The sequence below is a fragment of the Sturnus vulgaris genome, chromosome 2, assembly GCF_052056855.1.
Source record: "Sturnus vulgaris isolate bStuVul1 chromosome 2, bStuVul1.hap1, whole genome shotgun sequence".
NCBI lineage: Eukaryota > Metazoa > Chordata > Aves > Passeriformes > Sturnidae > Sturnus > Sturnus vulgaris.
Window position 1 is genome coordinate 22,581,706 of NC_142244.1, and position 13,260 is coordinate 22,594,965.

The 13,260-nt window shown below is 42.5% G+C and overlaps 1 long non-coding RNA gene across 1 annotated transcript in view; it reads left to right on the forward strand.

Moving 5' to 3' along the window:
• Nucleotides 1-44: 44 nt before the first annotated feature.
• The window catches only part of LOC148224677 (uncharacterized), a 122,843-nt gene continuing 109,627 nt past the window's right edge, over nucleotides 45-13,260 (forward strand). The window contains exon 1 of the long non-coding RNA XR_015801185.1: nucleotides 45-248. This is a non-coding gene — a long non-coding RNA (uncharacterized LOC148224677). The remainder of the gene's footprint in view (nucleotides 249-13,260) is intronic.

Here is a 13,260-nt window from a genome sequence, read left to right on the forward strand (position 1 = left end):
AAGAACTGTTGCTGTGGTAACACATCAGCAGTGTCCCTGCTCTGAGTTTTCACTGGTAGGTGCTAACACTTAAAATTATTAACCTAGACTGGGTGTGGTGGTGGTGGCAGAGAGCTGCAAAATGGGATTAACCACTTGAGGTGTGGTTAAGTGAAAACGTTCAGTCCTTGTCTAGATGGCTCTGAAGATTGGCGAGGGGATAACACAGCTTTTAGTGGGTTTGGACTCCAGTCATCCAGACAGAAAATGTGAGTGTACAAGTGCAGTAATGGGTAAGTCCCCAGGTGCTCCTTTGTCTTCATATTGACAATCTTGGCAAAAAGTCCAAGGGCTGATATGACAAACTGGTGCACTTTAGATATGTTCAAAATCCTCCTTTCCTTGCCAATGACCACTAACCAAATATTGCTGAGAATCTACAGAGGCATTGTCCAAACTGAGGCCAAGCTGTCAAAATCTTTAGGATGGTTTTAGCACAAGTTCAGTGATAGCGAAAGAACAAAATGAAGCATTGCCTTGGAATCTGAACATCTTTATTTGTTCTCCCAGTTCTGCTTCTTGAAAACAACTTGTTCTATTTTTAGAGGCCATCTACAAATAACATTTTTAATCTTATGTGTATTAATATTCTCTCTGGAGTGGAAGAACAGCATGCATTATTCAAATGGCACGTATGTTTGTCTTTTGGTCTTCATAATGAAATCGAGTGAGATTAATTTAACGGTATTTACATTCAGTTTTATTTTCTGGTGTGCATGCAATAACTCTGACCCTAAATAATCTTCCTGGGATGAAGCAAGGTTGATTTTTGTCTTTTTATTTTCTGGATATGTTCTTGTTTGTTTGAGATTTATTTTTTTTTTCCTTTTTATATAAAAAGATGTTTCTTCTAATCATATAGCAGCTCTGGAGCTTGACAAGTCTGTCTATCTCTTCTAAAATATCTCCTATTTTCAGAGTTAATGAAATCATATATGCTTTGGTTTATATGAAGTATCTTTTTTTCTGGCAGTAGCTTTGGATTTTATGGTTTATAAGCCTGGATTTAAAAGGAAGTCTTTTTAATAACCTATCTTCTCTCTGCTACTTCTTTTCTCACACAAAATAGGTTTAGTTAATATGAAATATGATGATTTCTCCTGGACTTCTTGATGGTGTCTTAAGATATTTATTCTTGTGCTGTGCATGCAGGATCACATTAAGTGACCTGATGACTTGGTACAGGGCGTTCAGAAGTTCTAGATAAGGCAATTGCTATATAACATTGGATCTTTTGTAAGCTTTTGGCACTAGCAGATTTTGCCTGAAGAATTTTATATCCTCCCTGTATCTCCTTATGATACATCTCAAACTTAACTTAATCTCTTATTTACCTTAGTAGAGCAGTTTTCCTTTCTGGTTTAGATGATTCAGGAAGTTCATGTCTGCCATTGGTGTGAAATAACTCCAATAACTCAACGGATTCATAGTAATTTGGTGTCAGAGAACTGACAGTGGTGCTTCTCTGCCAACATGGGCAGTGTAAGCCTGTGGAGCTCCTCTGTGACCATTATTGAAGAATACATAAGTTTTGGAAATGCATCTGGGTCAGCATGTGGCCTCACAACATTGTTCTTAAACTGATTCACTTCATATATAAGAAAAATCTTCTTCTGGAAGATTGGAACAGATGGGAATCACCTTTCCTGCAAGTGTGTGATTCAGCCTGCCTGTTCTGCAAAACCTTTTGAACTTTGACCAGGTCAGAAAACTTGCTGTGCTAATTTACTTTTGGCTGCTTTAAAAGTAGAGCATCATCTGAGAGATCTCATTATGGCCACTGTGGGTGGACATAACAGGACCGGGCCAGCCAGGGAATCTGTGACACAATATATAGAGAAACAGGAATGATGAAGTTGCCAAAAAACAAAGTATTTTTAATGTAAAAATAACAAACATAGAAACTGCATGGTAAAAGGACAACCTCCAAACACCTCAAAACCCAGAAAGCATAGAGGTATATAGATGGGGTAGAGGGTACAGGATCCAATCAATAACGAGAATAAGGAACAAAACCATATGTGTAGCTGGCAACCAGCCAATCATATATCAAAACCAATAACAACATCTTATTTGTAACTAACTAGTAAACATATTAGTTCCCATGAGACAACTCTTCTCTCTATTGTCTCACTGTGATGTTAAAAGATGTCCCTCTTCCTAGCTAGGTGTCTCCCAGGGTTTGAAGCTGAAGCTCTGCATCTGCAGGTGAAGCCAGCTCCCTGTGCTTGCCAATTTCCACATCTTCCCCCTTATTTTGTACCAAAACGACCCCTGGTAAATACCCCTTAAAAACCTCAAACGTACATTCTATCAAACATGGGAACAATATTAACACTACAACAGTGATTATGACAATTAATAAACCTATATTGGCTAGCAAAGCCACCCGCCCTGGTAGACCCCAGCTTCCAAATAGTCCAAAAGTCCAATCCCTCTCATCTGATTTTTAGAGTTTCTTGACCCCTTCTTTAAGAATTTGAATACTATGATGGATGGATTTGCTGTGGTAAGAGAGTTACATGTGGCACGTGCCCTCAAAGTCTTTGCAGCCATGTCTGTGAGCTAGCAAAAGAAAGTCTACAGCAGCTCTATTCTGTAGGGTGGCATGTCTGATGCTATCAGCATCTTTTGGTAGCTCACTCAGTGCTTTAGATGTAGTGTTGGGTTGCCTACTTAGCCAACACCCAAGAATGTCTAACATTTTTAATGTTTTTGCTGCAGCACCCTGAGGAACCATGTGGATGCTGCTACTCTTTGTCTGAAATTCCAAAAAATTACTTTCATCCTTGCAATCTGCTTTAAATTGGTGAAATTGACTCTTTTTTGCCTAACTTTTCTGTTATGGGTCATTTTGAGGTTGGGTGTTGTCAGGAAAATTAATCCACAAACATCAGAGGTTTATGTCCAAAAAGGAGACAGAGGAGTCCTTTTTGCTTTATTCGAATAAAGGGAGAGGCCATGGGACATTCCCCTGGCATCTCTCAAATTTTTGGAGGACGCAGCCTCCTTTTTATCCTATTTTCCCGGCCGCATTTCCCTCTCTCTTTCCCCATTGGCTGAGGTACTTGAGAGGCACAGACTTCCCGGAACGCCTGATACCTGAAATTCCCCTCTAATGTATAACCCTCCCTTTTAATTTTTAATTCTTATAGAATTCATAGTTTCCCCCCCGTTGCTTCTTTCATCTTTCGATATCCAATTTCATTTATCAGCAGCCCTACAGTTTGTTTGTAAAGGCAAATATCTCTTTCCATTCATCAATCAGTGGAATCCATCCTATTGTTTCTTTTATCTCTCAGTGCTAGCCTTATCTATAGGCTGATCCACAAGTCATTTGTAAAGACAAATTCAACATTCCTCTCAGTGTTAGCAGGGTAAGCCTCCCCAAGCTGTATGGTCTGCCCTTGATGTGTGATGGGATAGCAGGCCATGCTCTGTCTCTACAAATGAGAAGAGTTCCTGAGAGTAGCTGTAATGAGGAATCACTGGATCAGGAGAGAATGGGTGAGGTCTAATTACACCATCTGCTTTAACTTGTGTAGATGGGATGGTGGGGAGAACATCCCATCATATGTTTTACTCATATCTTATTTTTTAGATGTCAATGCTCCTATGTATTTTTTGTATTCTTTCCATCTTAGCAATGTAATGAAATTTAATACAAAAGTCCATTTTGACAGAGCCTAAAATTTCCAATTCTTGGGGCTCTAGTGGTGTATGTGGCAGGTCCCAGGCCCAGTAATCCCAGTTATCAACAGGGTTGTGAATTCATTTATCGGGTGGATGCAGTTTACAGATTACCTTTTTGGTTAATGGACACTTATCTGCTGGTAACCCTACTAAGCAGGTTGAAAAAGGGTTGTTTGGTGTATCTACTGATAGACACAGGGTTTCTTGTTGAGTGAGGCTAGCTAGTGTTACCCAAACATTTTGCTTTGGCTGTATGACTTTCCAAGGAGCACAGCGTAGATCAGAATCACTGTAGTGAACCGGGGTCTTTTAGGGGTCATGTTTGGTGGGGTAAACTGAAAAAACTTCTTAAATTAGAAATTAGGTGATGCTTAAAAGATTAGGTGCTTGGGAAACTGATAACATAGGGAAATTTTGCAGTGTGTAGGTGTGTGTTGGTTTGAAAGCAAAACCAGTGAGACACTCCAAGTTAGTAATAAAATTTAATAGGAAAAAAGAGAAGAAATAAAATACATGCAATAATACAAAAGACAAACCACGGCCAGAGTCAGAATACAACCTGACACCCTGTCAGTCAGGGTGTTGGTAGCAGTCCGTATAAATGGTGGCTGCTGTCCTCCCTGGACGACAGATGTGATTCAGTTGAAGCAGTGCTCCTGTAGAAGGTGCAATTTTCCTCCGAAGGTCCAGCGATGATGTGGAAATGGTCCGACTTTCCTCTGGAATCCAGTGGAAAGGGCTGCTTTTGCGACCCAAAACGCAGTTTTTTATCTAGATAGGAAAGGCTTGGCTCCTGCCCCTGGCTGGAGCATCTCCTAATGGGATGATGTAATCTTATCAGTCACACAATAAGACTTAATGGCCCATTAACAGAATATATCCCCTGGAGGAAGGATGGGTTGTGAAAAGATAACGATGATCATCCCCCTGATTTTATCAGATGGAACATCAGCAGAGGATATCTCCCACAGACATAAGGATCACCACCCCTCCCACATTTCAACAGATGGTGATAGAATACATATTTTTGCATTGTACCCCAGGACAAGGTGTCAGTCCTCAGGATGTCTTTTACTTTGGTCCTCCATGTGTTTCTTCTTTCTGGTGTTCTTGTACTGGCTGTAAGAACGGCTTGATGTTCTTAGCAGGAACCCACTGAGGTCCTTTACTTGTTGAAACAAAAGCATAACTCTACCCCTAAGTAATTAGTGGTACTGGTCCTAAAATTCGGTGTGTTTCTGGGTCCTTAAATAACACTGGGAGTCTTTCTCTTAGCTGTGCTTGTGGGGTATTTGAAAAATGCCTGATCCATGAAGGAATTATTGAAAAAGTTGAAAACATATGCTGTTCTACTGAGCCTCTCTATAGTAGGTAGAGACTCTATTCCCCTCCTCTTTCTTGTTCTAAGAGATTTTTCAGGGAAAGTGTGTGGGGGAATGTGGGATACCTGTAGTGTCATATTCCCCATAAGCTAGAGAATTACTGTACTTCCTGGGAAACACAGGCTGAACTGTCATCAGATTCAATTTCTTGTGGGATACTCAGCATTGAGAAAGCCTGCAGGAAATGCTTAATATCACCTTTGGCTGCTTCACCTAGAAAAAAAACCCAAAAACTTGCAATATGCTGTAAATATCTAACAGTTTGAAACTGTAACCATACTCAGAATTCAGCTGAAGCAAGTTTAGAACCACTGAAATGCTGAAATTACTTCAGGAGGTAAATATACGTTAAAGGTTTGGACTACCAGCTGTCACTGTAGAACATAGACTGTAAAGATAGCGTGTAGAGCTTATTAGGAACCCAATGTCAAACAGCACAATAACATAAAATCAGAACAGAGGATGTGGTAAAATGACCTTCCTATATAAATAATGAAAATGTAATTACAGTAAAATCTGTGAAGAAAGACCAAAATATAGTTAAAGGAGCACAGGGTTCTGACTTTTGTTCTTCAGTGTGTGCGAAAATAAAAATTGGAGCAGTGCTTGTCATTTTTGGATGGCTTAAGATGCTTTATTTATGGCATTTCTTGCTTCATTGGTCAGTTCTCAATGTAGGATCAGTCAACTTTTGCATATTGTGAAGTGTCCTTAGGTCTTGTTGAGGCCAGTTCTTCTAAAAATGTTTGCGTTTTTGATGTTATCCAATACCTGCCTTGGGGGGCAGGCAGCTGTAACATGTATACTGCAGCTGCCCCTGTGATGGTGTAAGGAAAATGAAACCACAAACATCAGAGGTTTATGTCCAAAAATGAGACAGAGGAGTCCTTTTTGCTTTATTCGAATAAAAGGAGAGGCCATGGGACATTCCCCTGGGATCTCTCAAATTTTCGGAGGACGCAGCCTCCTTTTTATCCTATTTTCCCGACTGCATTTCCCTCTCTCTTTCCCCATTGGCTGAGGTACTTGAAAGGCACAGACTTCCCGGAACGCCTGATACCTGAAATTCCCCTCTAATGTATAACCCTCCCTTTTAATTTTTAATTCTTATAGAATTCATAGTTTCCCCCCCCGTTGCTTCTTTCATCTTTCGATATCCAATTTCATTTATCAGCAGCCCTACAGTTTGTTTGTAAAGGCAAATATCTCTTTCCATTCATCAATCAGTGGAATCCATCCCATTGTTTCCTTTATCTCTTAGAGCTACCCTTATCTACAGGCTGATCCACAACTCATTTGTAACGACAAATTCAACATTCCTCTCAATGGTATAACTTTGCTGGCAGACAGAGCTTCCACAGTCCCCTGCCTGACTGCCTGTGCTCAAAGAGGTGCTGAGTGCTCGGGAGGGTTGTCTTGTGTCAAGGCTTTCTCAGCTGCAATCCCCATGTTATTCAGGGCAGACTTAGGGAGATTTACTGCTAGCTCCTTGGGCTGCTTACACACCCCTTCTAGTGTCAATCCAGCTCGTAATTGGACCCCTGTGTAATCGTGCAATAATTGGTTCAACAGACTCTCAGAACAAAGGTGGCTTTTAACCTCCGGTGTGGACTTCATGGGCGCTGCCATGTTGGAAGGTGTCACTTCTGGGATCCCGGTAGACCCGTTTCCCAGTGGGAGTGAGGCCTGAGGCAGAGGCCTGGCCTGAGGCAGGATCTGAGGTGGGAAGGGCGGAGCCCGAGGTAGGGGTGTCACCCGATGTGCAGGGGGTGGAACAGAATAGAAGGGAGGAAACCAAGGGTGGAATGCTGGAAATGGCTTGCATTTTGCAATGGGCAGGGGAAAGGACAAGGCGGGGGAAGGGACGGAGAGAGTCCAAGATAGCATGGCTGCCGCCATCTTGGACCCCGTGAGGGGAGGTTTGGGGCAGACACAAGGCAGCGGCAGCGCTGTGTCTAACCGGGCTGTCCGAAGGGGGAGAAGGAGGGGGGCACGAAATGGCGGGGGCTGCAGTCTGCACGGGCCCCCGTGTCTGTGATGGGCTTCCATCTTGTGTCCCTCTCCCAGGGTTAGCAGGGCTAGGAGCAGTTCCATGTTGGAAGGTGGTGGCGGGGGTGGAGTATCGCAGCTTTGTTCTACTCCAATCATTTCAAAAACCGTGCGAAATGGAAGCAACGTGCGAGGAGCTAGAGGGTCCCTGCGAGTGGTCAGATCATACAGTCTGGACCCCATTGTGTCCCAAAACACGGGAGTAAAAATATTACAGTCTGTTATAAATGAGAGACAAAAGTCTCGATATTCAGCAAAATTTAGATTGCTTTATTTGATATAGAAAGAGCAAGCAGCAGGCTGGGGAACGTGAGGGGTCACCGCCCACTCCACGCTCCACTGAACCTTGGTTTGCAGCCTCTTCTTGTACTGTGGTTTCTCGTTGTACACAAATTCACAAAGCTTTTGGGTGATAATCAGTCACAGATAGCCATCCAGTCCTTGTAGATAACCACCAGAGAAGTTCTGGGAGTCTGGTTTTTGGGATAGGCAGTATTGATTAGAGGAAGGCAGGAAGGGCTTTTTGGGAAGTCCGATTTTGCAAGCTGGTAGCTGATACAACTTATTTGAAAAACATAACATATTATAATGTAACATAATACAACATAATATAACAAAGTAATTTTAAACAGAATTACTTAATCATATAATTTCCTTTATTTAGTGTCCATGCTTCACTTCAGAGCTTAGTATTTTGGTTTATACAAACCCCAATGCTTTTGTGATTAACAGGAATCTTTTATCAATTATCACACAGTCCAATCCAAGCCTCACAGCACACCCCAGGGCAGGGCACTGTCGGGGAGGTTAGGCAATACTCATTTTATAAGGGTTTTCAGCTCGCATTTGTCCACTACCTTTCCATGGGCTGCTAAAAGAATTTGAAATTGTTCATATACATCTCTCTCTACAGTTGATAGCCTAGAGCCTGTTGTGCGCCCAGCATAACTTGGATGGGGTGGGATGGAGCCCATCCTTTAGGAGAGGGTGATGGTGCAGCTATTCCTTCTCCACTCACCTGCTTCCTGCAGATATCTCCAGGTTGGCTGGTCATGCTCTAAAGGCTTCCCACCAGGTTAACTGGTCTCACTCTGAAAGTTGTTCAGAACTTTCCATGTCAGACCCGATGAATTTGTAATCTGTGGAGAAGAAGGCCTATTGGTCAGCTCTTCCCTGCTGACCCAGTTCTGGGGAGGTCCCCCAGTATGGGGGTCCCTGGTTCAGGCTCCACTTATGCCTGTGGGTGGCCAAAACAGGACTGGGCCAGCCAAAGAATCTGTGGCATAATATATAGAGAGACAGGAATGATGGAGTTGCCAAAACCCAAAACTTTTAATGTAAAAATGACAAACGTAGAAACCACATGGTACAAGGGCCACCTCCAAATACCTCGAAAACCAGAAAGCACAGAGGTATATAGATGGGGTAGAGGGTACAGGATCCAATCAATAATGATGATAAGAAACAAATCAAGCCACCATTGATCCCAGTCAAGCCACCGTATATCAAAACCAAGAACAAAACCTTTTTTGTAGCTAACTAGTTAATGTATTAGTTCCCATGAGACAATTCTTCTCTCTATTCTCTTGCCACAATTTCAAAGGATGTCCTTCCTAGCTAGGTGTCTCCCAAGGTCTGAAGCTCTCTGCATCTGCAGGTGAAGCCAGCTCTCTATCCATCTCAATTTCCACATCTCCTCATGCTGTTGAGGACTGAGTGGAAAGAACTAACAATATTTGTTTCACCTATAGTACTGGGAGGTGAAGTATTTCTCCCTAGTTTTCTTATTTGAGACAAAAGGATGCAGCTTCATTTTAGAAATCTGTAGGGTAACAAAGATAAGGAGAGCTTCTCACTGCTGAAACTGTGTTGCTGTGCAAGGCTCGGTCTTTTATATTTCAGCTTTGCAGTCTTTCTTCAGTTCTGCCCTCAGGCCTGGAGTTATCTGTCAACATGTTAAGGGAATTAAAACATTGAAATGAAATTTGGGTGAATTGCAAGATGCCCGATGAATTCAGGAATGGAGCCAGCACTCACTTTGTCCTTCTCTTATATCTTATCACAAATAAGAAACTACTGTTGACAGCTGGAATTAGCTCTAGTGTGAGTGGAAAGTTCCATATTCCTTCCTCCTCTCTCTTCCCCCCTTTCTCCTACCCCAGCCCTGGAAAAGAACAGGACAGCAGCACTCTAATTAGTGGGCTAGAATTTGTGCTGGTCTTCTTGTGAAACCCTGTGTGGATGTTCAAAGCAACATAAATGGCACCAGAAAAAGATGTCTGTACTGAAGATGAAGTTTCTGTGCACTGTAATGTTAAAACCATACCAGTGTAGTCCTGCTGTAAAATTCTCCTTTGTAGGGGAGCCTGATGGCTGTCATACTTTAGAGTTTGATCTGAAAGGTCACATTAGGGTTATGCTTTGCATGGTCAGCAAAATAGTCCAGTGCTTTCATATGTGATCCAAAAAGCTTAGAAGCTCTTGTCTGTTCAGCTGCTTGTGCCGAAGACATGAAAATACCAAATTATGTTTCATTTTTTGCAAAACTTTCACAGTCACTTCTGCTTTCTTTTTGCTATAACCCCCTTACTTAGGGGCTGAAGGGTCTGTTGCTATTCCCACTCTACAACTGTTCTAGCTTAAAGATACTCAGCCTTTCCCATATCACTGAGATCTTTTCACAAGTTCATCCTCCCAGACCTGCAGGTGCCATCTGACAGGAACATATGGGTACATTTTTCACCTTTGTGGCTTTTCTGCTCAGAGAAGCCTGCTCATAGGGCAGGCTTAGGCCATGACTCTTTATAAGAAGTAGCTGCTTTCCTTGACTTCCAACAGTATATTCCTTGTGCTCTGCTGGTGGGAGACCACAGAGCAGATTGGTTGATTTTTGTTTTGAAACTGTCACTGAGCTGAAATATAACATGGGCTTGGAATGCTTTGCTGAAAGCATTTCTCTGGTAGGACTGCAGAAATTTAATCCTTCTTGTTGCTGTTCCTTGTCTCGATGCTCTGTGTGACTTGTTTTTGTAATTTGATTGCTACATGATGCTAGAGAAGGAAAGAAACAGAATGTTGTTTCTGTGAGAGTTGCAACAGTTAAGAGGTTGACAGCAAAAAAAGTCAGTCTGGTCAAAATAATAAACTTTTTTGAAGGATGGTAGCAAAAATTGGTTTCGTGTAGAGAAGCTATAGCTTCAAAAGCGATTTTAAATTAATGAATCATGGTCATATTTTACATACTGATATGATATCTACACATAAAAACCAAAAATTAAAAGAATATCTGACTGTTTCCCTAGAAAAAAATCTCAGGAGAAAGAACAGCTTACCCCATCGACCCTTTCACAAACAAATGCCTAAACATTGTACCTAAACTTGAATTTTAAAGCCAATCTGGGAAGTAAACTAAGGCAAACTGCCTCCTGCTGAAAAGGCATGTACACCTACTGGATTGCTTCAAAAACTTAAAGAAAAAAAAGGTAGGGGAGGGGGAGATAAAGCCTTTAATGTTTTAGCTTCAAGTGGCTGTCAGATTGTTGCTGTGCTCTAAGTTAGCCTGCCCTGCCAGTGCAGAAGTTCCTGCCTTAGAGAACTTGCACTTAGATGCAAGTCGTCTTTTCAGATTATGTGCTTGGAAGAAAACAGGTAGGAGATTTGTAAGTCATTCAGGCCTTGATGTGCCTATGTGACTTTTCTTCCCATCTCAGGAGCTGAGTTAAAAGAGTTTCTAGAGGGAGAGACCACAAAATCTGTGTTCTCCATTCCTTGAATGGCTCTGAAGAGTAGCACCTCAAGCTGATATAGATAGATAACAGAAATGAGAGCTGGATGGGAGGTTCTGAGGTTCAAGTATATCCACTATCTGAGCACACCAGTCAAGGGTCAACATTATAAATCAGCATGACACATGTGAGCCTTGTCTCTGCTTGTAGCAGAAATGCTGTCCTGGCTGACTTTCCATTTTTTGTCTCACAAGGAAGTTTGCCTTATCAGTAGCTTTCACATTCCTGTAGATAATCTTGGACAAGTGGATGGCAGGGCCATTCATTACACTGATACAACAGCATCAGACTCTTAGCAGTAGCCATTTTAAACTGCCTCAGGAAATAAGTTAACTTAAAAACGGGGTTTGAAAACAAAGGGTATCAGACAAACTTCATTGGAAGTATTAAGTGAGTTCTGATACCCACAGAGTTGACAAATACTCAGATTTCCTTGTTTCAGCAGAGGTACCCTAACATCCACCCCATTTAACCCAGAATTTTGGTAGAGAAGGGTTAACTGTAGCTAAGCAATACTCAAGTCCTCAACACCTATCAAAGTTTCAAGCCGTCTGCAATCCTGTCTTTGCACCTAAGAAGTGGTAAATAGGATCTTTCCAAGGTGAGCTGCCTTGCCTGGGGTCCTTTTGTCAAGGCTGGAGGGGAGCGGTTGGGCGGAGAAGCATTGACGCTTTGGTCGGCTCTTGCCTCTGTGCGCTGGGCTGTGCCAGCCCCCACTTCAGAGAGTGAGTTTAAATTATGGAGCATCTGACAGCGATGATGAACATCGTACGTTAACGTCTGGGAGAGGATATTGTTTTATTTATATTGGTTAGTGGAAAATGGCAGCAGGGTAATTTGTTAACCACGCCTGTCTGGCAGCGGTATGAAAGCTGAATCAAACCAAGCGTTTGCTGTCTCTGCCCTTCTGCTCCAACTCTTATTTCTCCTTCTGTAAATCCCAGGACTAGCACATTCAAAATGTAAATACTCTTGTTTGGGAGTTTCTGTGCCTTTGTTGCATTATCTGTGCAGCTCCTGCTTTCAGGGGACCTTCACAGAGCCAAAATTGATCAGCAGCCGGAGGAGGAAAGCAGCCGTTGCCGTGGCTACCGGTGATGACTCATCCCGGGTAGCAGGCAGCAAAAGCTGTGAGGCTGCAGTAATTTTCCAGATGCTTAATCCAGCTCTTGGGGCTTTTTTTCTCTTGCTGACAGGCAGAAATCCTCCCCTGCCTTTCTTTGCTCAGAGACCCACGCAGCCTGCAGCCGTAAGTGATCAGAGTAGTCCTTTGTGGTGCTCACCCAGGATGGCGTCACAGAGACGTGTCTGGGCGATGTACATGAGCTATTCCACCGATTGAACTGTAGCCCCCAAAGGTGGTAAAAATAGAACTGTAAACTGCCTGTATGCAAAAATACCCCAGTGTGTCATTGGCTGCACTCAATTCCTATCTCCCAACTAACATCACGTTTACTGTAACTACAGCTATGAAATATTAAATCAGTTCATCTTGTTTCTTTTCAGTAATGAGGCTGTCCTATTAAATCAGTTCATCTTGTTTCTTTTCAGTAATGAGGCTGTCCCTGTGCTGCATGCAGAATGTGCTAAAAAGAAAAGTGAACTGCATTCAGCACACGCATTTCCATGAATTAGCTTCTCATTTTTATGACCTAATTTTTGTGCACAAATTTCAATCTGCGTGTAATGAAACAGAGTAGGTTAACAGACTTACCCAGGAGAGGGCAGTAAAAGGAGTAACACCTTCCATGTGACACGGGGGTACCTGCCTTGGGGTTTTCCTGAGATGACTGCATTGTAATGCAGGCCTTGCCTCAGGTGGGGCACTTCTATGAATGCTTGAGTAGTTACTTAGCTGCTCTGGTGGTAATGTGGAGTTCTTTGTGACTGCAATAGGATGGTGAAGAATCCAAGTGTAACTAGATTAAAAGTTGCTTCAGCTGTTTTATGTAGAAGGTACACATTCCTCCCTAGAGCCAGAGGAGCAATTAGCACATAGTGGTGTTGGAATTCCAGAATTCCATTTCCCCCTTCAAGTGAGTTATCTAGCTGTGGGGAAAACAAAGCTGCTCTGCAACATGTGGAGAAGAAAGAGCTTGTGGGGAAAATAGCAGTAGAACCCTTGTCTTTGCTTCATGTAGGAGATAGCTGCTGCTGCCAGCTGCTGTCTCATGCAGTCCCTGGAAGCCAAATGGCTTTCTGTGAGTGAATCGAGTGAGGCCATCAACTCCTTCTTCCACAATACAGCCTCTTGCTTGCAAGTCCTCATTAAAGATTTGTCAGGGTGTGCAGCTGAACCAAGGTGCTGCATT